This window comes from Oncorhynchus keta, unplaced genomic scaffold (assembly GCF_023373465.1).
Source record: "Oncorhynchus keta strain PuntledgeMale-10-30-2019 unplaced genomic scaffold, Oket_V2 Un_scaffold_5839_pilon_pilon, whole genome shotgun sequence".
NCBI classification, from domain to species: Eukaryota; Metazoa; Chordata; class Actinopteri; order Salmoniformes; family Salmonidae; genus Oncorhynchus; species Oncorhynchus keta.
Window position 1 is genome coordinate 176,191 of NW_026290968.1, and position 25,030 is coordinate 201,220.

A 25,030-nucleotide genomic window follows, 5' to 3' on the forward strand; every position below is an offset into this window, starting at 1 on the left:
TACCAACATAACATGTATAGAAGATAGTGCTTAGTTTTAGTTCCACTTTTTAATTGAACTTTTGAATAAAAGTGGCTATCATTGCTGCCGATAATTGAGGCTATAGAATTAACAATTTATCGGCCTACATTTTCAAAAAATCTAAATTTAAGGGATAGGGTACTTTTGCTCTCGTTTCAAAATCATTTATTGAAACATTTCAAAATAACACATCCTTGAAAGCTCTAGGTAACAATACTACAGAAGCTGAATTATTTAATTTAAAAAATAGCATCCCTAAAACACATTGACCTTGACCAGGGCTCTCCAACCCTGTTCCTGGAAAGCTACCCACCTGTCGGTTTTCACAGGGTTGGAGAGCCCTGGCCTGAGCCCACCTGTCGGTATTCACAGGGTTGGAGAGCCCTAGCCCGAGCCCACCTGTCAGTACTCACAGGGTTGGAGAGCCCTGGTCTGAGCCCACCTGTCGGTTTTCACAGGGTTGGAGAGCCCTGGCCTGAGCCCACCTGTCGGTACTCACAGGGTTGGAGAGCCCTGGTCTGAGCCCACCTGTCGGTTTTCACAGGGTTGGAGAGCCCTGGTCTGAGCCCACCTGTCAGTACTCACAGGGTTGGAGAGCCCTGGTCTGAGCCCACCTGTCGGTACTCACAGGGTTGGAGAGCCCTGGTCTGAGCCCACCTGTCGGTTTTCACAGGGTTGGAGAGCCCTGGTCTGAGCCCACCTGTCAGTACTCACAGGGTTGGAGAGCCCTGGTCTGAGCCCACCTGTCAGTACTCACAGGGTTGGAGAGCCCTGGCCCGAGCCCACCTGTCAGTACTCACAGGGTTGGAGAGCCCTGGTCTGAGCCCACCTGTCGGTTTTCACAGGGTTGGAGAGCCCTGGCCTGAGCCCACCTGTCGGTATTCACAGGGTTGGAGAGCCCTGGCCTGAGCCCACCTGTCGGTTTTCACAGGGTTGGAGAGCCCTGGTCTGAGCCCACCTGTCGGTTTTCACATGGTTGGAGAGCCCTGGTCTGAGCCCACCTGTCGGTTTTCACAGGGTTGGAGAGCCCTGGTCTGAGCCCACCTGTCGGTACTCACAGGGTTGGAGAGCCCTGGCCCGAGCCCACCTGTCGGTATTCACAGGGTTGGAGAGCCCTGGTCTGAGCCCACCTGTGGGTATTCACAGGGTTGGAGAGCCCTGGCCTGAGCCCACCTGTCGGTTTTCACAGGGTTGGAGAGCCCTGGCCTGAGCCCACCTGTCGGTATTCACAGGGTTGGAGAGCCCTGGCCTGAGCCCTCCGTTTCAAATATAAAACCTTTTTACATCTGTTCATTCTTCAGTGCCACAAAAGCTTCAATTCTTTCAATATATTCAAACAACTCATTAGATAAATGTATTGCACCTCTGTCAAAAAGAGCATGAAGAGCCATCAGTGCAACAACAATAATCTTTAAATATGACTTTTTAAGCATTAAATATTATTATAACAAATAATCATTAATAGTTATGAACAGAATAACAATATATTCATAATAATGATAAGACAAAAATACATTAAGAGAACAAAACGTATATAGAAAACATAATTTAGAATAACATTGTGTGTGGTGTGTAGAAACTATGCATGTGCCTGGTTATCCGGCTGCCTGACTGCTCCTGTGCACGTGTGTGGGTTCTCAGCAGATCTTGAGCTTGTCCAGGTTGAGACTGATCTTCTCCATGTACCTCTGTCCCTCCACCAGGCTCTGATAGACCGTCTTCAGGGCCTCTCCACCAGGCGTGGCCAGATCAGGGCAGCCCAGGGCCTGGGACAAGGAGTGCACCCACCCCCGCATGCTGGACAAGTCTTCATACACCTGACCACACCTGCTGTCTTGCAGACTCTCCTCCAGGCCCCCCAGGTGAACCCAGATGGAGGCCAGGCCCTCGATGTGGGGGTTCATGGGGTGGAACTCCATCTCTGGGGGAACGTGGAACTGAGGGAATGGAGGGAGAGTGGAGGGATTTGTAGATTTGTTTTTCTTTTCTTTGCATTTATTAAATATGAAATAGTTTTATGGACATTTTAATCATTAGACTTTGCATGATACTATCCTGAGCGTGTCAGTCAGTAAAATATACCCTCATGTTTTCTTTAACCACGGTCATGTTTGACTCATACATGCACATACACATGCGCCCACACATTGCTATTAAGCGAAGGTCAGTAGTATACCCAACCATATTTCTATTGAACAAAATGATCCTACTCATGTCCGTTGACCACAGAATACTTTGACTTTCGTATCACGCATGCAGAGTAGCTGAGTAAGAGGTGTGTGGGGTACCTCGGTCAGATAATTCTTTATGTGGACCAAAGTGATCATGGCCAGCAACTTGATGTTGTTCCTCATCTGGACGTCCCCGTTGAGGGGCCGACCGCGTTGAGGGTGACACATAGACACAGACACCACCAGGCCCAGGCAGAGAAGGACCACAGAGACATGCATCTTGTTTTATCTGGAGAACAATACAAATACAACGCTATTCAGTATATGGTAATAAAATAAGATATAACATTTAGCAGACGTTTTTTCAAAATAGACTGTCATACAATTTAAAGGGGCAATCCGCAGTTGCATTAAATTAATGATATGTACCCATTGAAGAATATAGCTTTGAAATGCATTAGTCCAACTGTTGTACCTCATCAGAACCCAAAATATAAGCTTGTTTTACTCCAGTGTTCGAAAATAACGTACATGTAAACAAACACTATATAGCCACAAAACATGGTTAAAGTCAATTAAGTTTTTTCACCACAACAAAGATGCTGCACAGAAAATGTGCTTTACAATGTTGAAATTATTACATTTGCTTTCATGTAAAAATCATAAATAATCTGTTAAATCATGAAAAATAAAATTAATATGTCTAAAGTTGAATGCAAGCATAATTAGTCTGTTTCTTCAAAACCTTAACTTTGAGCTGTCATGCCACTCAAATGTACATACTCGTCTTCAGAATCTCATGTCCTCTCTCCTCATCCACATCTGTCCCTTAGAGCTCTATCCCCGTCACCCCCAGTCAGTGCTGAAGTCTTACCTGGTGGTTGTGAGGCTGTAGTGGATGTGTGATAACCAGAAACATCCATGCCTCCATGCATGGTTCCCTGGCTTTATAGCTATTGGAGCCCTGTCCGGTTGACTCACAGCCTGCGTGAATCATCATCACTGTGTCACCCCCAGGTCCTGGGCAGCTCCTCTCCTCCTACCCCCCCCTAACCCCCACCTTCTTTCTCCATCCGGACCCAGCCCATGGGCCCAGACACATCCAGCCCGTCATGGTGAAGGTCAGGACATTCACCTACATGTATTTATGCTCCCTGAAGAACCAACACACTGCATGGTGAAATGTTAAGCTCATGTCCAGACAACCAGTTCATGTTTTAAGTTTAATTTTTTACCTATTAACAACGTCTCATTGTTTGTAAGGATTGAAAGAGACCATGTGATGAAGTAATCCATAATAGATGCCAATTATCTAGTTATAGATCACTTTACTAATCAAATAGATGATGACTCATTCTTTTATGTGAAAATGCATTACAATGGTGTGAGTTTGATTGTGTTGGATTGATTTCCATAATTCAAATTTCAATAAAAATGCATTTATTGCCATAGGTAATTGTGTAATTTAGCAGTGAAATGGAATTGAATTGTGGATTAAACTGTGACACGTGGTGCACAATTTAGAAGATGAAAAATGAAAGGGCACTATAGTCCCAAAGACTATAATCAACCGAAGGATGCATTTACCTTTACTGAAGTCACTGGTATCTCAATGCAGCACTGTTTCTTACAGCAATGTGCAAAGTAAATCACCAGAACTAGTGAATGTTAACCTTTCACCTTTCACATGGGCATCCTGGGAACCTGAAGCTGATTCAGTGTTTATTGTGACAGTCTAGTAAAATGTAATTTTGCCAGTATTATTTTCATAGAATTGAAAGAAACTGCCATAGTTGGCTGATTGCATTACTATTAGTAGCTAGTTAGCTAGCTACTTCTCTTAAGAAAATACAAATAATGCTGACTGCAGCTTTGAAACCCATTAGCCTTAAGCTTTAAAATTATGAGTTTGTTTGCTACTGCATAGCATATTCTCTCACACCTTCTATCAGACAATGGATGCAACTGCACTACCCGCAACCACAGGACACTCTTGAGGGTGGTGCAGCCTTCCCAACCCATCAGGGGCAAACTACCTGCCCTCCAGGACACCTACAGCACCCGATGTCACAGGAAGGCCAAAAAGATCACCAAGGACGTCAACCACCCGAGCCACAGTCCGGACCTCCAATGATGGTCCACAGTCCGGAACCTCCTGAGACGGTCCACAGTCCAGAACCTCCTGATACGGTCTACAGTCCAGAACCTCCTGATACGGTCTACAGTCCAGAACCTCCTGATACGGTCTACAGTCCAGAACCTCCTGATACGGTCTACAGTCCAGAACCTCCTGATACGGTCTACAGTCCAGAACCTCCTGATACGGTCTACAGTCCAGAACCTCCTGAGACGGTCTACAGTCCGGAACCTCCTGAGACGGTCTACAGTCCGGAACCTCCTGAGACGGTCTACAGTCCGGAACCTCCTGAGACGGTCTACAGTCCGGAACCTCCTGAGACGGTCTACAGTCCGGAACCTCCTGAGACGGTCTACAGTCCGGAACCTCCTGAGAAGGTCTACAGTCCGGAACCTTCTGAGATGGTGGTGGTCCTTCTGTAGCACAGTTGGTAGAGCATGGCGCTTGTAACGCCAGGGTAGTGGGTTCGATTCCCGGGACCACCCATACGTAGAATGTATGCACACATACATTTGGATAAAAGCGTCTGCTAAATGGCATATATATATGGTCTACAGTCTGGAACCTTCTGAGACGGCCTACAGTCCGGAACCTTCTGAGACGGTCTACAGTCCGGAACCTCCTGAGACGGGCTACAGTCCGGAACCTCCAGAGACGGTCGGCGGTCCTGAGCCTCCAGCGACGGTCGGAGGTCCAGAGCCTCCAGTGGCTGTCGGCGGTCCAGAGCCTCCAGTGACTGTCGGCGGTCCAGAGCCTACAGCGACGGTTGGAGGTCCAGAGCCTTCAGCAGGGGTTCTCAGTCCAGGGCCTCCTGCGAAAATCTACGGTCCGGTTCCTCCGGCCACGATCCACGGTCCGGAGCCTCCGGCCACAATCTACGGTCCGGTGCCTCCGGCGATGACACGCGGTCTGGTTCCTCCTGCGACGATCCCCGCACCAGAGCAGCCATGGAGGAAGACGTCGTATCTGCTAGCGGAGTGGGTACTTCGTCCCGCACCGGAGCCGCCCCCCGATGGTGGAGGCCCACCCGGACCCTCCCCTATTGAGTCAGGTTTTGCGGTCGGAGTCCGCACCTTTTGGGGGGGGGGTACTGTTGGTTGGGGCGTGATAGTGACTAGGGTGGTTCATCTAGGTGATTACTGGTTTATGTTGGCCTGGTATAGTTCCCAATCAGAGTCAGCTGTTTATCGTTGTCTCTGATTGGGGATCATATTTAGGCAGCCATTTCCTCATTGTGCTTGGTGGGATCTTGTCTACAGATGGTTGCCTGTGTGCACACCAGTAGCTTCACGTTTCATTTGTGCTTGTTTGTTTTATTTGGTGAGTTTCTATTAATTAAAATATGTGCAAGTCTACGCAGGCTGCGCCTTGGTCCAATCATTTAGACGATCGTGACACCAATAAAATTTGATTTGATGAATAACCTAATGATAATACGACTGATATAGGGTCAACTGCATTTTCCAGCCATGATTTAATTTAATTAATGTGAAATGTTATTACTAATTTGTTGTGTTTTTGTGATGTAGTTACTTATCTATTACCAGGGTAATTATGGGAAATCGCGAGTTATCACAACTAGTTACCACAGTAATACATTGCCTCTTTATTGTGTGCTGTATTGTTGCTACCAAAAAAAACATTATTGCATATTTGTTTATGACAATTAAGTAAGACAGAACCATTTAAAGCATGTGTGAAACTCATTCCACCGAGGCCTGAGTGTCTGTGGGTTTTCTCCCCTCCCCTGTACTTGATTGATGAATTAAGGTCACTGTTTAGTAAGGAACTCCCCTCACCTGGCTGTCTAGGTCATAATTGAAAGGAAAAAAACAGAAACCAGCAGACACTAGGCCCTCCGTGGACTGAGTTTAACACCCCTGATTTAAAGAAATTTGAATTTTCTTCAGGGTGGAAAATCATTTCAGATCAAAGCTTTATGTGTTCATTAGTTAGTCAGCTCTAGGTTGTGCTGTACTGTGTGTGTATACCTGTCGAAACCTTCCAGCCGCAATAGGACATTTCCTCTTGGTCTACTGAATAAGACATTGGTATCTCCCATGGGCGAGCCAGGTTCAGATCAGGGCTGTGACACGTACAGGTGTGTGTTTATGCATAATGTGTGTTTGTGTGCACTTGCAGTGTGTTTGTGTTTGTGTTTGTGTGTCTGTGTTAGCACTTGTCAATGCCTGGGTGTCTCTATGAGTGCACGTGTACATGTCTTTGGCTGTTTTTTTGGTTTCTGTGTGTGTCCGTGTCCATGTGTGTGTTTAAGTAACTGACTGATTGATGCAGCCTCTGGGTCTCTGTTCAGGATTACTGAGACTTGAGGTATTTCTATTTTCTAGCTACTTCCAGGCATTCTCAACCCCATCAGCCAATGACAACAAAGCACATGACAGCATACGTCAATGGGCCAGCCACACCGACGAGGGACCATTTAAACAGAGTGCCAACCAGTTATTAAAACCTGTTATTAAGACCTGTTATTAAGACCTGTTATTAAAACCTGTTGTTATCTGGAACTTCCTGCAAACAGACCCAAAAGCTGGATTAGTGAAAGTCTGTTTAAACGGTGTGTTTGTGTGTGTTGTGAGTTTTTATGGCTATTTGACATGCTGGAGGCATTCTGGCTTGTTATGATTTTGCAGCCCAGCAATCTTGAGTGTCTGTGCTGCAATGTCATGTTCTAATGCACAACTCACACTCTACGTGGGTCTCTGCATCTTCTGCTGTCTGTTTCTCACTTGAATTTAATTGGTTAGCTGGAAGCCACTGGTTTCCATTGATGTACTGTAGATTAGAAGAGGATTGTCCACAGCGGACAAAGAGGCTAAATGGTGGTTCCATGTCATCTTCTTTTCTACTGCACATCTCAGAAGATTGTTCATGTGGATGCTAAGTGCTTCTCTGTTTCTCGTGATAATCTGTGCAGCGCAGCTGCAAAAAGCGATTGTGGAATTCCCCCGTTATCAAAGCTGACATGGAGTTAGACTAGTTAAGCCAGGTTTATGGCTGTATGTTCTAAGAGCATCCTCATAAGGATAATACTTCCTCTGCTTGATGGCCCACTGGGCCAATGGATGCTCCGTACCAAGTACTCTAAAGTTTCCTCTACCTCCATATGCTCACCAGGACATGCTCTGTCCCCACAACATCCAAGCTCTTCGTCCCCGGAGCACGTCTCTGCTTCCCTATGAGTAAAACTCCATGTGACCTGCACCGTACGTGCTGTGTGTGTATCACTAATTGGTGCTTGATTCTCAGTGAATACGCAGCAGCATGTGACTTCCGTTGCTATAATTGATGGCAGCTGCCCTAAAAAAAAATATCTGTGTGTGTGTGGTTTGGGGAAGGGGGGAACTGGCTGAGTAATAGGCCAGTGTTGGAAGCTGGTTGTGTTTTACAGTAATTCGGGCTGGCGCGCAGTCTAACAATCCACTGTTTGCAGACACATTCACGCCACAGTGGGACCCAGTTATGTGTGAGAAATGGCTGATGCAGCAGACTGGGACATAATACATGTTGCCCAGTGGGAAGGCTGCACTGTGTTTGATTAAAGAAAGGGAAATATGGTAAGGATGGGAGAAAGGAGTTGGGGGAAAGAAGTAAGGGATGGATAAAGGAGTTGGAGGGAAGGAGAGAGGGATGGATAAAGGAGTTGGAGAGAGGGATGGATAAAGGAGTTGGAGGGAGGGATGGATAAAGGAGTTGGAGGGTGGGAAAGAGAGAGGGATGGATGGATAAAGGAGTTGCAGGGAGGGATGGATAAAAGAGTTGGAGGGAGGGAAAGAGAGAGGGATGGATGGATAAAGGAGTTGAAGGGAGGGAGGGGGATGGATAAAGTTAAACAAGAGAAGATGGAGTGGAGTGGAGTATAAGAGAAAGGGGGGGTGGTGGAGAAAGGGGGGCTTTTTCCATTCACAAACTTGGCCTGATACTTGATGTTACATCATTTATGGTAATATGTGCTCAAGCCATTTCCAGTAAAGTCAAGCTGATATGACATACAGGACCGTCCATTAAAAAGTGTAAACCCTTCTCACTTTCCCCCCCTTTTTCCAGGCTTCACTGGACTTACATTGTGTGTGAGGAATCATTTACCACAGTGAGGTAGCTACATACCATCCCCCCTCTTTCTCTGTGGGATAGCTACATACCTTCCCCCCTCTTTTTCTGTGGGATAGCTACATACTGTACCGTCACCCCTCTTTCTCTGTGGGATAGCGACATACCTTCCCCCCTCTTTCTCTGTGGGATAGCTACATACCTTCCCCCCTCTTTTTCTGTGGGATAGTTACATACCTTCCCCCCTCTTTTTCTGTGGGATAGTTACATACCTTCCCCCCTCTTTTTCTGTGGGATAGTTACATACCTTCCCCCCTCTTTTTCTGTGGGATAGCTACATACCTTCCCCCCTCTTTTTCTGTGGGATAGTTACATACCTTCCCCCCTCTTTTTCTGTGGGATAGTTACATACCTTCCCCCCACTTTTTCTGTGGGATAGTTACATACCTTCCCCCCTCTTTTTCTGTGGGATAGCTACATACTGTACCGTCACCCCTCTTTCTCTGTGGGATAGCTACATACCTTCCCCCCTCTTTCTCTGTGGGATAGCTACATACCTTCCCCCCTCTTTTTCTGTGGGATAGTTACATACCTTCCCCCCTCTCTTTTCTGTGGGATTTACATACCTTCCCCCTCTTTTTCTGTGGGATAGTTACATACCTTCCCCCCTCTTTCTCTGTGGGATAGCTACATACCTTCCCCCCTCTTTCTCTGTGGGATAGCTACATACCTTCCCCCCTCTTTTTCTGTGGGATAGTTACATACCTTCCCCCCTCTTTTTCTGTGGGATAGCTACATACCTTCCCCCCTCTTTCTCTGTGGGATAGCTACATACCTTCCCCCCTCTTTTTCTGTGGGATAGTTACATACCTTCCCCCCTCTTTTTCTGTGGGATAGTTACATACCTTCCCCCCTCTTTTTCTGTGGGATAGCTACATACCTTCCCCCCTCTTTCTCTGTGGGATAGTTACATACCTTCCCCCCTCTTTCTCTGTGGGATAGCTACATACCTTCCCCCCTCTTTTTCTGTGGGATAGTTACATACCTTCCCCCCTCTTTCTCTGTGGGATAGCTACATACCTTCCCCCCTCTTTCTCTGTGGGATAGCTACATACTGTACCTTCACCCCTCTTTCTCTGTGGGATAGCTACATACTGTACCGTCACCCCTCTTTCTCTGTGGGATAGCTACATACTGTACCTTCACCCCTCTTTCTCTGTGGGATAGCTACATACTGTACCGTCACCTCTTTTTCTGTGGGATAGCTACATACTGTACCTTCACCCCTCTTTCTGTGTGGGATAGCCACATACTGTACCTTCACCCCTCTTTCTCTGTGGGATAGCTACATAATGTACCGTCACCCCTCTTTCTCTGTGGGATAGCTACATACTGTACCTTCACCCCTCTTTCTCTGTGGGATAGCTACATACTGTACCTTCACCCCTCTTTCTCTGTGGGATAGCTACATACTGTACCGTCACCCCTCTTTCTCTGTGGGATAGCTACATACTGTACCTTCACCCCTCTTTCTCTGTGGGATAGCTACATACTGTACCTTCACCCCTCTTTCTCTGTGGGATAGCTACATACTGTACCGTCACCCCTCTTTCTCTGTGGGATAGCTACATACTGTACCTTCACCCCTCTTTCTCTGTGGGATAGCTACATACTGTACCGTCACCCCTCTTTCTCTGTGGGATAGCTACATACTGTACCTTCACCCCTCTTTCTCTGTGGGATAGCTACATACTGTACCGTCACCTCTTTTTCTGTGGGATAGCTACATACTGTACCTTCACCCCTCTTTCTGTGTGGGATAGCCACATACTGAACCTTCACCCCTCTTTCTGTGTGGGATAGCTACATACTGTACCGTCACCCCTCTTTCTCTGTGGGATAGCTACATACTGTACCGTCACCCCTCTTTCTCTGTGGGATAGCTACATACTGTACCGTCACCCCTCTTTCTCTGTGGGATAGCTACATACTGTACCTTCACCCCTCTTTCTCTGTGGGATAGCTACATACTGTACCTTCACCCCTCTTTCTCTGTGGGATAGCTACATAATGTACCGTCACCCCTCTTTCTCTGTGGGATAGCTACATACTGTACCTTCACCCCTCTTTCTCTGTGGGATAGCTACATACCTTCCCCCCTCTTTCTCTGTGGGATAGCTACATACTGTACCTTCACCCCTCTTTCTCTGTGGGATAGCTACATACTGTACCTTCACCCCTCTTTCTCTGTGGGATAGCTACATACGGTACCTTCACCCCTCTTTCTCTGTGGGATAGCTACATACTGTACCTTCACCCCTCTTTCTCTGTGGGATAGCTACATACGGTACCTTCACCCCTCTTTCTCTGTGGGATAGCTACATACTGTACCTTCACCCCTCTTTGTCTGTGGGATAGCTACATACGGTACCTTCACCCCTCTTTCTCTGTGGGATAGCTACATACTGTACCTTCACCCCTCTTTCTCTGTGGGATAGCTACATACGGTACCTTCACCCCTCTTTCTCTGTGGGATAGCTACATACTGTACCTTCACCCCTCTTTCTTTGTGGTGTCGCTACATACCTTCACAACTCTTTTTCTGTGGGGTAGATACATACCTTCACCCCTCTTTCTCTGTGGTGTAGCTACATACCTTCACTCATAGCATTCACCATTTGTCATGTATCATAAGAATTTGCATATGCAATCTCCATATGTATCTAATGACTAGTAGCGTTATTGATCACCCTGGTTACAGCACAGGAACAACTGGTTTTAATGAGACTAAAGGTGCATTATTTTGTGATGAGGTAGGTTGGACTTGGGACACACACAGGCCTAATATAAGCCGGGTTTTCACATCTCTACTTTTATTTGATGGATTAAAATGTCATGAAGCTGTTTAAAAATACCTCCAGCTGATTTAGGCTAGATGACTAAACAAGAACTGCATAGTGTTGTTAATAATGAGGTGGTGGGTTAGCACGAGCACAGGGACTTGGCTTAACTCCAGACTTTTAACAGGAATAGGCCGGTTTAAAGCAATAGACCCGGGGAGAGCAATTTGAGTTTCATTTCAAATCAAATTTTGTCACATACTTTGTAGATGACAGTAAAATGCTTACTTAGGGGTTCTTTTCCAACAATGCAAATTTAAAGAACAAGAAGTTAAAATAAAAATAGAAATAAATACAAATAAATACGCTGCAAATAACGAATACAAATATAATGAATAAAAATAACATGGCTATACAGTACCTTTGGAAAATATCCCTTGACCTTTTCTACACTTTGTTACATTCTAAAATTGATTAAATCAAAAAATCCTCAGCTATCCACACAATACCCCATAATGACAAAGCGAAAACAGGTTTTTAGAATGTTTACTAATGTATAAAAAATTACATGTCAGCGCAAAAACCAAGCAATGAGGTCGAAGGAATTGTCCATAGAGCTCAGAGACAGAATTATGTTGAGGCACAGATCTGGCGAAGGATACCAAAACATGTCTGCAGCATTTTGTATTTATTAGGGATCCCCATTAGTTCCTGCCAAGGCAACAGCTACTCTTCCTGGGGCCCCCTTCCCCCCCGAAAAGCATTGAAGTTTCCCAAGAACACTGGCCTCCATCATTCTTAATAGAAGAAGTTTGGAACCACCAAGACTCTTCCTAGAGCTGGCTGCCCAAGCCAAACTGAACAATCGGGGGAGAAGAGTCTTGGTCAGGGAGGTGACCAAGACCCAATGGTCGCTCTGACAGAGCACTGGAGTTTTTTTGTGGAGATGGAAGAACAATCCAGAAGGACAACCATCTCTGCAGCACTCCACCAATCAGGCCTTTATGGTAGAGTGGCCAGACGGAAGTCACTCCTCAGTAAAAGGCACATGACAGGCCGCATGGAGTTGACCAAAAGGCACTCAAAGACTCTCAGTCGATGAGAAACATTTTATAAATGTACAAAAAATCTCAAACTGTTTTTCTCTATCATTATGGGGTATTGTATATAGATTGATGAAGGAAAGAACGATATAATCGATTTTAGAACAAGGCTGTAACCTAACAAAATAACGAAAAAGTCTAGGGATACTTTATAAGGAGTAGAAAATAACATGGCTATATACAGGGAGTAGAAAATAACATGGCTATATACAGGGAGTAGAAAATAACATGGCTATATACAGGGAGTAGAAAATAACATGGCTGTATACAGGGAGTAGAAAATAACAGCTATATACAGGGAGTAGAAAATAACTTGGCTGTATACAGGGAGTAGAAAATAACATGGCTATATACAGGGAGTAGAAAATAACAGCTATATACAGGGAGTAGAAAATAACATGGCTATATACAGGGAGTAGAAAATAACATGGCTATATACAGGGAGTAGAAAATAACATGGCTGTATATAGGGAGTAGAAATTAACATGACTATATATAAGGAGTAGAAATTAACATGACTATATATAGGGAGTAGAAAATAACATGACTATATATAGGGAGTAGAAAATAACATGACTATATATAGGGAGTAGAAAATAACATGGCTATATACAGGGAGTAGAAAATAACATGACTATATATAGGGAGTAGAAATTAACATGACTATATATAGGGAGTAGAAATTAACATGACTATATATAGGGAGTAGAAAATAACATGACTATATATAGGGAGTAGAAAATAACATGACTATATATAGGGAGTAGAAATTAACATGACTATATATAGGGAGTAGAAATTAACATGACTATATATAGGGAGTAGAAAATAACATGACTATATACAGGGAGTAGAAAATAACATGACTATATATAGGGAGTAGAAATTAACATGACTATATATAGGGAGTAGAAATTAACATGACTATATATAGGGAGTAGAAATTAACATGACTATATACAGGGAGTAGAAATTAACATGACTATATATAGGGAGTAGAAATTAACATGACTATATATAGGGAGTAGAAAATAACATGACTATATATAGGGAGTAGAAATTAACATGACTATATACAGGGAGTAGAAAATAACATGACTATATACAGGGAGTAGAAATTAACATGACTATATACAGGGAGTAGAAAATAACATGACTATATATAGGGAGTAGAAATTAACATGACTATATACAGGGAGTAGAAAATAACATGGTGATATACAGGGAGTAGAACAATAACATGACTATATACAGGGAGTAGAAAATAACAAAATAACATGACTATATATAGGGAGTAGAAATTAACATGGCTATATACAGGGAGTAGAAAATAACATGGCTATATATAGGGAGTAGAAAATAACATGACTATATATAGGGAGTAGAAATTAACATGACTATATATAGGGAGTAGAAATTAACATGACTATATATAGGGAGTAGAAAATAACATGGCTATATACAGGAGTAGAAAATAACATGACTATATATAGGGAGTAGAAAATAAAAATAACATGGCTATATATAGGGAGTAGAAAATAACATGACTGTATATACAGGGAGTAGAAATTAACATGGCTATATATAGGGAGTAGAAAAAACATGACTATATATAGGGAGTAGAAAATAACATGACTATATACAGGGAGTAGAAAATAACATGGTGATATACAGGAGTAGAACAATAACATGACTATATACAGGGAGTAGAAATTAACATGGCTATATACAGGGAGTAGAAAATAACATGGCTATATACAGGGAGTAGAAAATAACATGGCTATATACAGGGAGTAGAAAATAACATGACTATATACAGGGAGTAGAAAATAACATGACTATATACAGGGAGTAGAAAATAACATGGTGATATACAGGGAGTAGAACAATAACATGACTATATACAGGGAGTAGAAAATAACAAAATAACATGACTATATATAGGGAGTAGAAAATAACATGGCGATATACAGGGAGTAGAACAATAACATGACTATATACAGGGAGTAGAAAATAACAAAATAACATGGCTATATATAGGGAGTAGAAATTAACATGGCTATATACAGGGAGTAGAAATTAACATGGCTATATACAGGGAGTAGAAAATAACATGGCTATATATAGGGAGTAGAAATTAACATGACTATATACAGGGAGTAGAAAATAACATGACTATATATAGGGAGTAGAAAATAACATGGCTATATACAGGGAGTAGAAAATAACATGACTATATACAGGGAGTAGAAAATAACATGGCTATATACAGGGAGTAGAACAATAACATGACTATATACAGGGAGTAGAAAATAACAAAATAACATGACTATATACAGGGAGTAGAAAATAACAAAATAACATGACTATATACAGGGAGTAGAAAATAACAAAATAACATGACTATATACAGGGAGTAGAAAATAACAAAATAACATGACTATATACAGGGAGTAGAAAATAACAAAATAACATGACTATATATAGGGAGTAGAAAATAACATGGCGATATACAGGGAGTAGAACAATAACATGACTATATACAGGGAGTAGAAAATAACAAAATAACATGGCTATATATAGGGAGTAGAAAATAACATGGCGATATACAGGGAGTAGAACAATAACATGACTATATACAGGGAGTAGAACAATAACATGACTATATACAGGGAGTAGAACAATAACATGACTATATACAGGGAGTAGAAAATAACAAAATAACATGACTATATACAGGGAGTAGAAAATAACATGGTGATATACAGGGAGTAGAACAATAACATGACTATATACAGGGAGTAGAAAATAACATGGTGATATACAGGGAGTAGAAAATAACATGACTATATACAGGGAGTAGAAAATAACATGGTGATATACAGGGAGTAGAAAATAACATGACTATATACAGGGAGTAGAAAATAACATGACTATATACAGGGAGTAGAAAATAACATGGTGATATACAGGGAGTAGAAAATAACATGACTATATACAGGGAGTAGAAAATAACATGACTATATACAGGGAGTAGAACAATAACATGACTATATACAGGGAGTAGAAAATAACAAAATAACATGGCTATATATAGGGAGTAGAAAATAACATGACTATATACAGGAGTAGAAAATAACATGACTATATATAGGGAGTAGAAAATAACATGGCGATATACAGGGAGTAGAACAATAACATGACTATATACAGGGAGTAGAAAATAACAAAATAACATAACATGGCTATATATAGGGAGTAGAAAAAACATGGCTATATATAGGGAGTAGAAAAACATGGCTATATATAGGGAGTAGAAAATAACATGGCTATATACAGGGAGTAGAAAATAACATGGCTATATACAGGGAGTAGAAAATAACATGGCTATATACAGGGAGTAGAACAATAACATGACTATATACAGGGAGTAGAAAATAACAAAATAACATGACTATATATAGGGAGTAGAAAATAACATGGCGATATACAGGGAGTAGAACAATAACATGACTATATACAGGGAGTAGAAAATAACAAAATAACATGGCTATATATAGGGAGTAGAAATTAACATGGCTATATACAGGGAGTAGAAATTAACATGGCTATATACAGGGAGTAGAAAATAACATGGCTATATACAGGGAGTAGAAAATAACATGGCTATATATAGGGAGTAGAAAATAACATGACTATATATAGGGAGTAGAAAATTAACATGACTATATATAGGGAGTAGAAAACATGGCTATATATAGGGAGTAGAAAATAACATGGCTATATACAGGGAGTAGAAAATAACATGACTGTATATAGGGAGTAGAAATTAACATGGCTATATATAGGGAGTAGAAAATAACATGACTGTATATTGGGAGTAGAAATTAACATGGCTATATATAGGGAGTAGAAAACATGGCTATATATAGGGAGTAGAAAATAACATGGCTATATACAGGGAGTAGAAAATAACATGGCTATATACAGGGAGTAGAAAATAACATGACTATATATAGGGAGTAGAAATTAACATGACTATATATAGGGAGTAGAAATTAACATGACTATATATAGGGAGTAGAAAATAACATGGCTATATATAGGGAGTAGAAAATAACATGGCTATATACAGGGAGTAGAAATGAACATGGCTATATATAGGGAGTAGAAAATAACATGACTGTATATAGGGAGTAGAAATTAACATGGCTATATATAGGGAGTAGAAAATAACATGACTATATATAGGGAGTAGAAATTAACATGGCTATATATAGGGAGTAGAAAACATGGCTATATATAGGGAGTAGAAAATAACATGGCTATATACAGGGAGTAGAAAATAACATGGCTATATATAGGGAGTAGAAAATAACATGGTTATATACAGGGAGTAGAAAATAACATGACTGTATATAGGGAGTAGAAATTAACATGGCTATATATAGGGAGTAGAAAATAACATGACTGTATATAGGGAGTAGAAATTAACATGGCTATATATAGGGAGTAGAAAATAACATGACTATATATAGGGAGTAGAAATTAACATGGCTATATATAGGGAGTAGAAAACATGGCTATATATAGGGAGTAGAAAATAACATGGCTATATACAGGGAGTAGAAAATAACATGGCTATATATAGGGAGTAGAAAATAACATGGCTATATACAGGGAGTAGAAAATAACATGGCTATATATAGGGAGTAGAAAATAACATGGCTATATACAGGGAGTAGAAAATAACATGGCTATATATAGGGAGTAGAAAATAACATGACTATATATAGGGAGTAGAAAATAACATGACTATATATTGTAAAGGCGTTCTTCGTTTGAAGAAAGAGAGTCGGACCGAAATGCTGCGTGGTTGTTACTCATGTCTTTAATGAAGAAAAACGGAACGATACATGAAATAACTAATAAATACAAAAACAACAAACGGAACGTGAAAACTATTACAGCCTATCTGGTGAACACTACACAGAGACAGGAACAATCACCTACGAAATACAAAGTGAAACCCAGGCTACCTAAATACGGTTCCCCATCAGAGACAAAGAGAATCACCTGACTCTGATTGAGAACTGCCTCAGGCAGCCAAGCCTATACTAGACACACCCCTAATCAACCACAATCCCAATGCCTACAAAAACCCCAATAACCCCATGTCACACCCTGGCCTGAACAAATGATTAAAGAAAACACAAAATACTAAGACCAAGGCGTGACAGAACCCCCCCCTAAGGTGCGGACTCCCGGACGCACCTCAAAACCATAGGGAGGGTTCGGGTGGGCGTCTGTCCATGGTGGCGGTTCCGGCTCGGGACGTGGACCCCACTCCATTAAAGTCATAGTTCCTCCCCTTCGCGTCCTGGGATAATCCAACCTCGCCGCCGACCATGGCCTAATAGTCCTCACCCAGAACCCCACTGAACTGAGGAGCAGCTCGTGACTGAGGGGCAGCTCGGGACTGAGGGGCAGCTCGGGACTGAGGGGCAGCTCGGGACTGAGGGGCAGCTCGGGACTGAGGGACAGCTCGGGACTGAGGGGCAGCTCGGGACTGAGGGGCAGCTCGAGACTGAGGGGAAGCCCAGTACTGAGAGGAAGCCAAGTACTGAGATGAAGCCCAGTACTGAGATGAAGCTCAGGTAGGTAGCCGGCTTCGGTAGATCCTGGCTGGCTGGCGTATCTGGAAGATTCTGTTTGACTAGCAGATCTGGAAGATTCTGGTTGACTGGCAGATCTGGAAGAGACTGGTTGACTGGCAGATCTGGAAGAATCTGGTTGACTGGCAGATCTAGAAGATCATGGCTGACTGGCGGATCTAGCTGCTCTCTGCAGACTGACAGCTCTGGCTGCTCCATGCAGACTGACAGCTCCTTGCAGACTGACAGCTCTGGCTGCTTCTTACAGACTGACAGCTCTGGCTGCTTCATGCAGACTGACATCTCTGGCTGCTTCATACAGACTGACAGCTCTGACTGCTCCATGCAGGCTGACAGCTCTGACTGCTCCATGCAGGCTGACAGCTCTGACTGCTCCATGCAGGCTGACAGCTCTGACTGTTCCATGCAGGCTGGCAGCACCTTGCAGACTGGCAGCTCCTTGCAGACTAACAGCTCCTTGCAGACTGGCAGCTCTGGCTGCTTCATGCAGACTGACATCTCAGGCTGCTCCGAACAGGCAGGAGGCTCCGGCAGCGCTGTAGAGGAGGAAGGCTCTGATAGCGCTGAACAGGCGGGAGACTCCGACAGCGCAGGAAGGCTCTGATAGTGCTGAACAGACAGGAGACTCCAGCAGTGCAGGAGGGAAGGAAGGCTCTGATAGCGCTGAACAGACAGGAGACTCTGGTAGCGCAGGAGGGAAGGAAGGCTCTGGCTGTGCTGAACAGGCGAGGCGCACTGACGGCCTGGTGCGTGGTGCTGGAACTGGTGCTACAGGATCGAGGACACGCACAGGAAGCCTGGTGCGGGGAGCTGCTACCGGAGGACTGTTGTGTGAAGGTGGCACAGGATGGACTGGACCGTGAAGGTGTCCTGGAGAGCCTGAGAGCAGGACTGGCACAGGACGTGCAAGGCTAGGTAGGTACACAGGAGGCCTGGTGCGTGAGGCTGGCACATTTTTCACCAGCCGACTAACACGCACCTCAGGACGAGTATGGAGAGCTGACCCAGGTGCCATTAAATCCCCGACACGCTCCGTCGGACGAATATCGTACCTATAGCACCATGCTAGCAACTCCCTCATTACTCTCTCCTCCACTTTCCCCATTAACTCCTTCACAGTCTCTGCTTCGCTCACCTTTAACACCGGCTCTGGTTCTGGTCTCCTCCTTGGCTCCTCACGATAAACAAGGAGAGTTGGCTCTGGATAGACCGGACCGTGCAGGCGCACTGGAGCTCTTGAGCACCGAGCCTGCCCAACCTTACCTGGCTCGATGCCCACTCTAGCCCGGCCAATACAAAGGGCTGGTATGTGCCGCACCGGGCTATGCACCCGCACTGGAAACACTGTGCGCTCCATAGCATAACACGGTGCCTGCCCGGTCTCTCTAGCCCCCCGGTAAGCACAGGGAGTTTGCGCAGGTCTCCTACCTGGCGTAGCCATATTCCCTGTGATTCTGTAACGGTGTTCTTCGTTTGTAGAAAGAAAGTCGGACCGAAATGCTGCGTGGTGGTTACTCATGTCTTTAATGAAGAAAAACGGAACGATACATGAAATAACTAATAAATACAAAAACAACAAACGGAACATGAAACCTATTACAGCCTATCTGGTGAAACTACACAGAGACAGGAACAATCACCCACGAAATACAAAGTGAAACCCAGGCTACCTAAATATGGTTCCCCATCAGAGACAAAGAGAATCACCTGACTCTGATTGAGAACCGCCTCAGGCAGCCACGCCTATACTAGACACACCCCTAATCAACCACAATCCCAAAGCTTACAAAAACCCCAATACGACAATACAATAACCCCATGTCACACCCTGGCCTGAACAAATAATTAAAGAAAACACAAAATACTAAGACGAAGGCGTGACGTATATAGGGAGTATAAAATAACATGACTATATATAGGGAGTATAAAATAACATGACTATATACAGGGAGTAGAAAATAACATGACTGTATATAGGGAGTAGAAAATAACATGGCTATATATAGGGAGTAGAAAATAACATGACTATATATAGGGAGTAGAAAATAACATGACTATATACAGGGAGTAGAAAATAACATGACTATATATAGGGAGTAGAAAATAACATGGCTATATATAGGGAGTAGAAAATAACATGACTATATACAGGGAGTAGAAAATAACATGACTGTATATAGGGAGTAGAAAATAACATGGCTATATATAGGGAGTAGAAAATAACATGACTATATACAGGGAGTAGAAAATAACATGACTATATATAGGGAGTAGAAAATAACATGGCTATATATAGGGAGTAGAAAATAACATGACTATATACAGGGAGTAGAAAATAACATGACTGTATATAGGGAGTAGAAAATAACATGGCTATATATAGGGAATAGAAAATAACATGGCTATATACAGGGAATAGAAAATAACATGGCTATATACAGGGAGTAGAAAATAACATAGCTATATACAGGGAGTAGAAAATAACATGGCTATATACAGGGAGTAGAAAATAACATGGCTGTATATAGGGAGTAGAAAATAACATGACTATATATAGGGAGTAGAAAATAGAGTATGTACATATAAGTAGGGTTGAAGTGACTAGGCAACGGGATAGATAATAGACAATAGCAGCAGCGTATGTGGTGAGTGTGAAAGTGTGTGTGTGTGTGTGTGAGTGTGTGTGTGTCTGTGGCATCAGTATGCATGTGTGTCCATGTTATATGTGTGTGTGTGTGTGTGTGTGTGTGCGTGTGTGTGCGCGTGTGTGTGTGTGTGTGTGTGCGTGCGTGCGTGCGTGTGTGTACGTGTGTGTGTGTGTGTGTGTGTGTGTGTGTGTGTGTGTGTGTGTGTGTGTGTGTGTGTGTGTGTGTGTGTGTGTGTGTGTGTGTGTGTGTGTGTGTGTGTGTGTGTGTGTGTGTGTGTGTGTGTGTGTGTGTGTGTGTGTGTGTGCGTGTGTGTGTGCATAGACTCAGTGCAGTGCAGGACAGTGCAGGACAGTGCAGGACAGGTAGTCTGGGAAGCCATTTGATGAGCTATTTAGCAGTCTTGTTCAGAAGTCTTATGGCTTGGGGATAGAAGCTGTTCAGGGTCCTTTCAATGTTTTAGACAGTTATCCTTTGATAAATCAGTGTTTTATGGCAGTTATTTTTCCAATTTGTTCTCAGAGCGGATGGTGAGTCTTTAGGTTCCATGGAATGAGGATTGGTGCATCACTGGTAATGCAGTGAGGACATTTAGTCCACTGTGGGGGTGGGCTAGCATGAACATAAGAACTCAATTTAACGTAGGGACTTACTGCTAACAGGAATACACATACTCTTATTGGGAGTTTACAGATTAGAGTTTCCTTTGAATTGTTTTTGACAAGGCATTTCTAAAGCTTTTCTCACCATTTATGAATTATTACGCCTACAGTTGTAAATTCTAGTAGGCTTTTTTATGTGATTTATTAATGATTAATAAGATAATATATAAGGTGTTTTATAAATAGTGAACTACTAAACATTAGTAGACTAGTAGGCTACCTGATGTAAAGCGAACACTATTTACACTATATACATACTGACCAGTGAATGACCATTTCTCCCAAAAAGATGGACAGCTTTTATTCATTATCATACAATAGAGGATTGTTTTGTGCAGAGTCAGCGCAGGCACCCGCCTCCTCTTGCAACATGACTTGGACAGTCGCTATTGTTGCGTCAATCTACATCTGGAAGTGATTGAAACCGCACACATGAAGGGGATACACGGAAGGCAGTAGATTTCCACCTAAAGCACAAGGCACAACAACAACTCGCTCATTCCCATCAGTGTTTGCATAAATTAGTTATTTTTAATCCGAACCTGGTTGAAATGGGTGGAAAGGCACCAGTGGGCTGCCAGTTTCACACATTTCTAAAGTACATTTTCTGCTATTCTTCACATTTTGCCTTACGGCTGAAAGAAAATGTTGAAGTTTTACAACTCATTTCCTTTCATTCAAATGTTTTGTTGCCATGGTTTATGCCATGTTCATATGCTCCCAGAGCCCGTGGGGTGTGTGGTACGCCAGCGCATGGCACCAACTTTACCATTTCTGATCTTCAAAGACTGGTAATAGTTAGAGGATATTCAAGATTCAATGTGCATTTGACAGTAAACTCACCTTGTGATGTGAAACATTATTGCCTCTCTGCTTCAGCACTGTGGGCACAGGGGTCAATGCATCTAATGTCTTGGCACTGAGTGACAAATTCAATGGCGCCTAACTGGATAGAATTGATGTGGTTCATGCTCTCTCTCCTTTCGATGGGCACAACTTCTCCTCGGGACTGGGAGGACATCATTTTGTAAGTGTGACCGGATGGATCTGATCTGATGCTTTTAAGGAACCTAGGAAAGCTTTTTGAAATTTCGCATCCAATTGCTTTGAAATGAATTACTTTTTTTTTATTGCTTAAGCACGATTTTCAAAACAGGGCCAGTGTTTTCAAAACACTACACACAATTAGCACAACCACACACCCAATTAGCAAAACACCACAGATCCTTTGCAAAATTAAACACTCTTGTAAAAACTATACACTTTTAAAAACCACACGTTTCACATTACTATACTTTGTACGAGTTAAACTCTGCTGTGATGAACCTAAAACCCTTTTAGCACTTCTACTTCCCTATGATTAGAGTAGGCTACTATCAAGTACAAATATAATGTAAATTCACCAAACACTACACAAGACCAATGTTGCAGACTGAAGAAACTCATTTATTTCTGCCCAAAATGTTGACATGGAGATTCATAATACTGTACCCAAACGTCACTTTACGTATTGTAAGTTTAAAAAAAAAAAACAACTAGACATCGTCTCTTCATCTAGCTGGATCTGGGGGCCTGTTGCACAAAAGTAGAATTAAGACATCCGGGATAAATGACTAAGCTGAGCTCAATGAAGCCAAAACATGTGCGTCCAGGCTTAATTGGTTGCACAAAGACCAAGCCAGGATGAGCAGACACGGATTCATTAAGCCGGGTGAAACCAATCCTGGATAGGTGCGCGCTCACGGCTCACTCAAATAGACCCCGCCACAGATCACAGATTAACTGATTTACCATGGCAACTAGAGCCGCGTACTTTTCCCCGTCGGAAGCACAAATCCTCATGGAGGCATACGAGGAGGTAAAATATATAATTAAGAAGAAAGGCAACACCGCCACAGTGATAAAGCAAAGAGAAAAAGCGTGGCAAAGTATTGCAGACCGCCTGAATGCGTAAGTAGTGCACAATTACACACTCACCGCTCCGCTGAAACATCACAATTACAATTCAAATATTTAATTCACATCTCCAAAAACGCAGTTGTACTGTAATTATGAAACGGTTAAATTTTTAATTGAAATGCACTGCAGATATGAGTGAAATTGTGTAAAGTAAGTCCATCACACTGTATAAAGCTATGATAAATTATTATTAAAGCCTTACATTATTATTTAACGTTACTACGCTCAGTACGGTTTAATCTTAGCCGTTGTACTCTGCTTCTTGTTGTCCACCGTTTTTTTTGTGTTTCTCCTGCTTTCATTAATGTAAAGCTGCTTTGACAGAATGAAACAATTGTGAAAAGTGCTATATAAATAAAATTTAATTGAATAAATAGATGAGCTATAATAATAATCACTTTAATTTATATAGCGCCTTTCAAAGGACCCAAGGTCGGTTGCTCACTGCACTGCAAAAATGTCTTTCTTACTTAGTATTTTTGTCTTGTTTTCAGTTTTAAAAAAATATCTAAAAAACATCTTGAATATTTTCTTGAGCAAAATTACCTAGGAAAATAAGCAAAAAAATCTGCCAGTGATGTGCATTGATTGGTGTAATATTCCTCATCTTATGATTTCAGATGGTCTGCAATGCTGACTGTGTGATCAGCAATGTTGTGGCAAAATGGCCTGGCTCAGTCCATGACTCCAGAATCTTTCGGGCCTCTGAAATCTATCAGTGCCTATCACAAGGTAAGCCACACAACCCCTATTTATAACCATCATGGCTGTGTCAAGAATATCACTGTGTTTATGAGGTAGTAATGATGAGATTTTGTGTTGACAGGTGAATTCTCTGGTGTGTTGCTGGGAGACAGGGGGTATGGCTGCCAGCCTTTTCTCCTGACACCTTTCACAGACCCCAGGAAGCACAGCAGGCCTACAACCATGCCCATGCCAGGACCAGGGCCAGAGTTGAAATGACCTTTGGCCTCCTGAAGGCACGCTTTCACTGCCTTCACAAATTAAGGGTCAGCCCTGTTAGGGCATGTGATATTACTGTGGCTTGTGCTGTCCTCCACAATGTGGCCTGCCTGAGGAAGGAGAGGGCCCCCAGAGTGCCACCAGCCATGGACTGGGACAATCCGGCAATCTTCCCTGATGACGACAGTGGTTGGCTGCTGAGGGACCAATATGTGTTGAATTATTTTAGTTAGTATGTGTGCTTTCAATTTTGGTTAAATATGTCCTGCGGTGGCAGAGGAATTTGGGTTTTTTTTTTGGGTTCGTTTTTACGAATTTTGGCCTCTTATGATGTTTGTGCGGTATACTGTGTGTAATACAAGGCTGCAGGGAGGCTACTGCATCCATTCATTTGTCTGTTCAGTTGATGTGTATGGATTTGTCCTGCATTTATTTTAGTGTGCAGGCATGCAGGGTGTGTTATATACAGACCTTTGAATGTGTATGTATCATTTTGTATAATATGCTTGGATTCTGTGCTTTCCATCTTGTAGAGTCACTGTGACTTCAGTTTCGAAAGGAGCTGATGGTTTACCTGCTTTGTTTTGTCCTTATTCAATAAAGGAACATAATGTTACACATTGTGTTTTTATATTCATATGGAATGTGTATTTGTTTATATGACAGAGTACTAGGGCCACACTGAAGAAAAAGGATAAAGTCATACATTTATGAGGCTGGTTCTTTCTGCAGAAAAGCTACATATTGTTTTTACAGTTTTGATACTTATGACAATGTGATACTTAA

General features: G+C 42.6%; 1 long non-coding RNA gene across 1 annotated transcript; it reads left to right on the forward strand.

Annotated features, from left to right (window-relative positions):
* The first annotated feature begins 22,894 nt into the window (after positions 1-22,894).
* On the forward strand, positions 22,895-24,533 carry LOC127929225 (uncharacterized). The gene is made up of 3 exons (XR_008134011.1): positions 22,895-23,272; positions 23,902-24,013; positions 24,108-24,533. It is a non-coding gene; the product is annotated as an uncharacterized LOC127929225 (long non-coding RNA).
* The last annotated feature ends 497 nt before the right edge of the window (positions 24,534-25,030 follow it).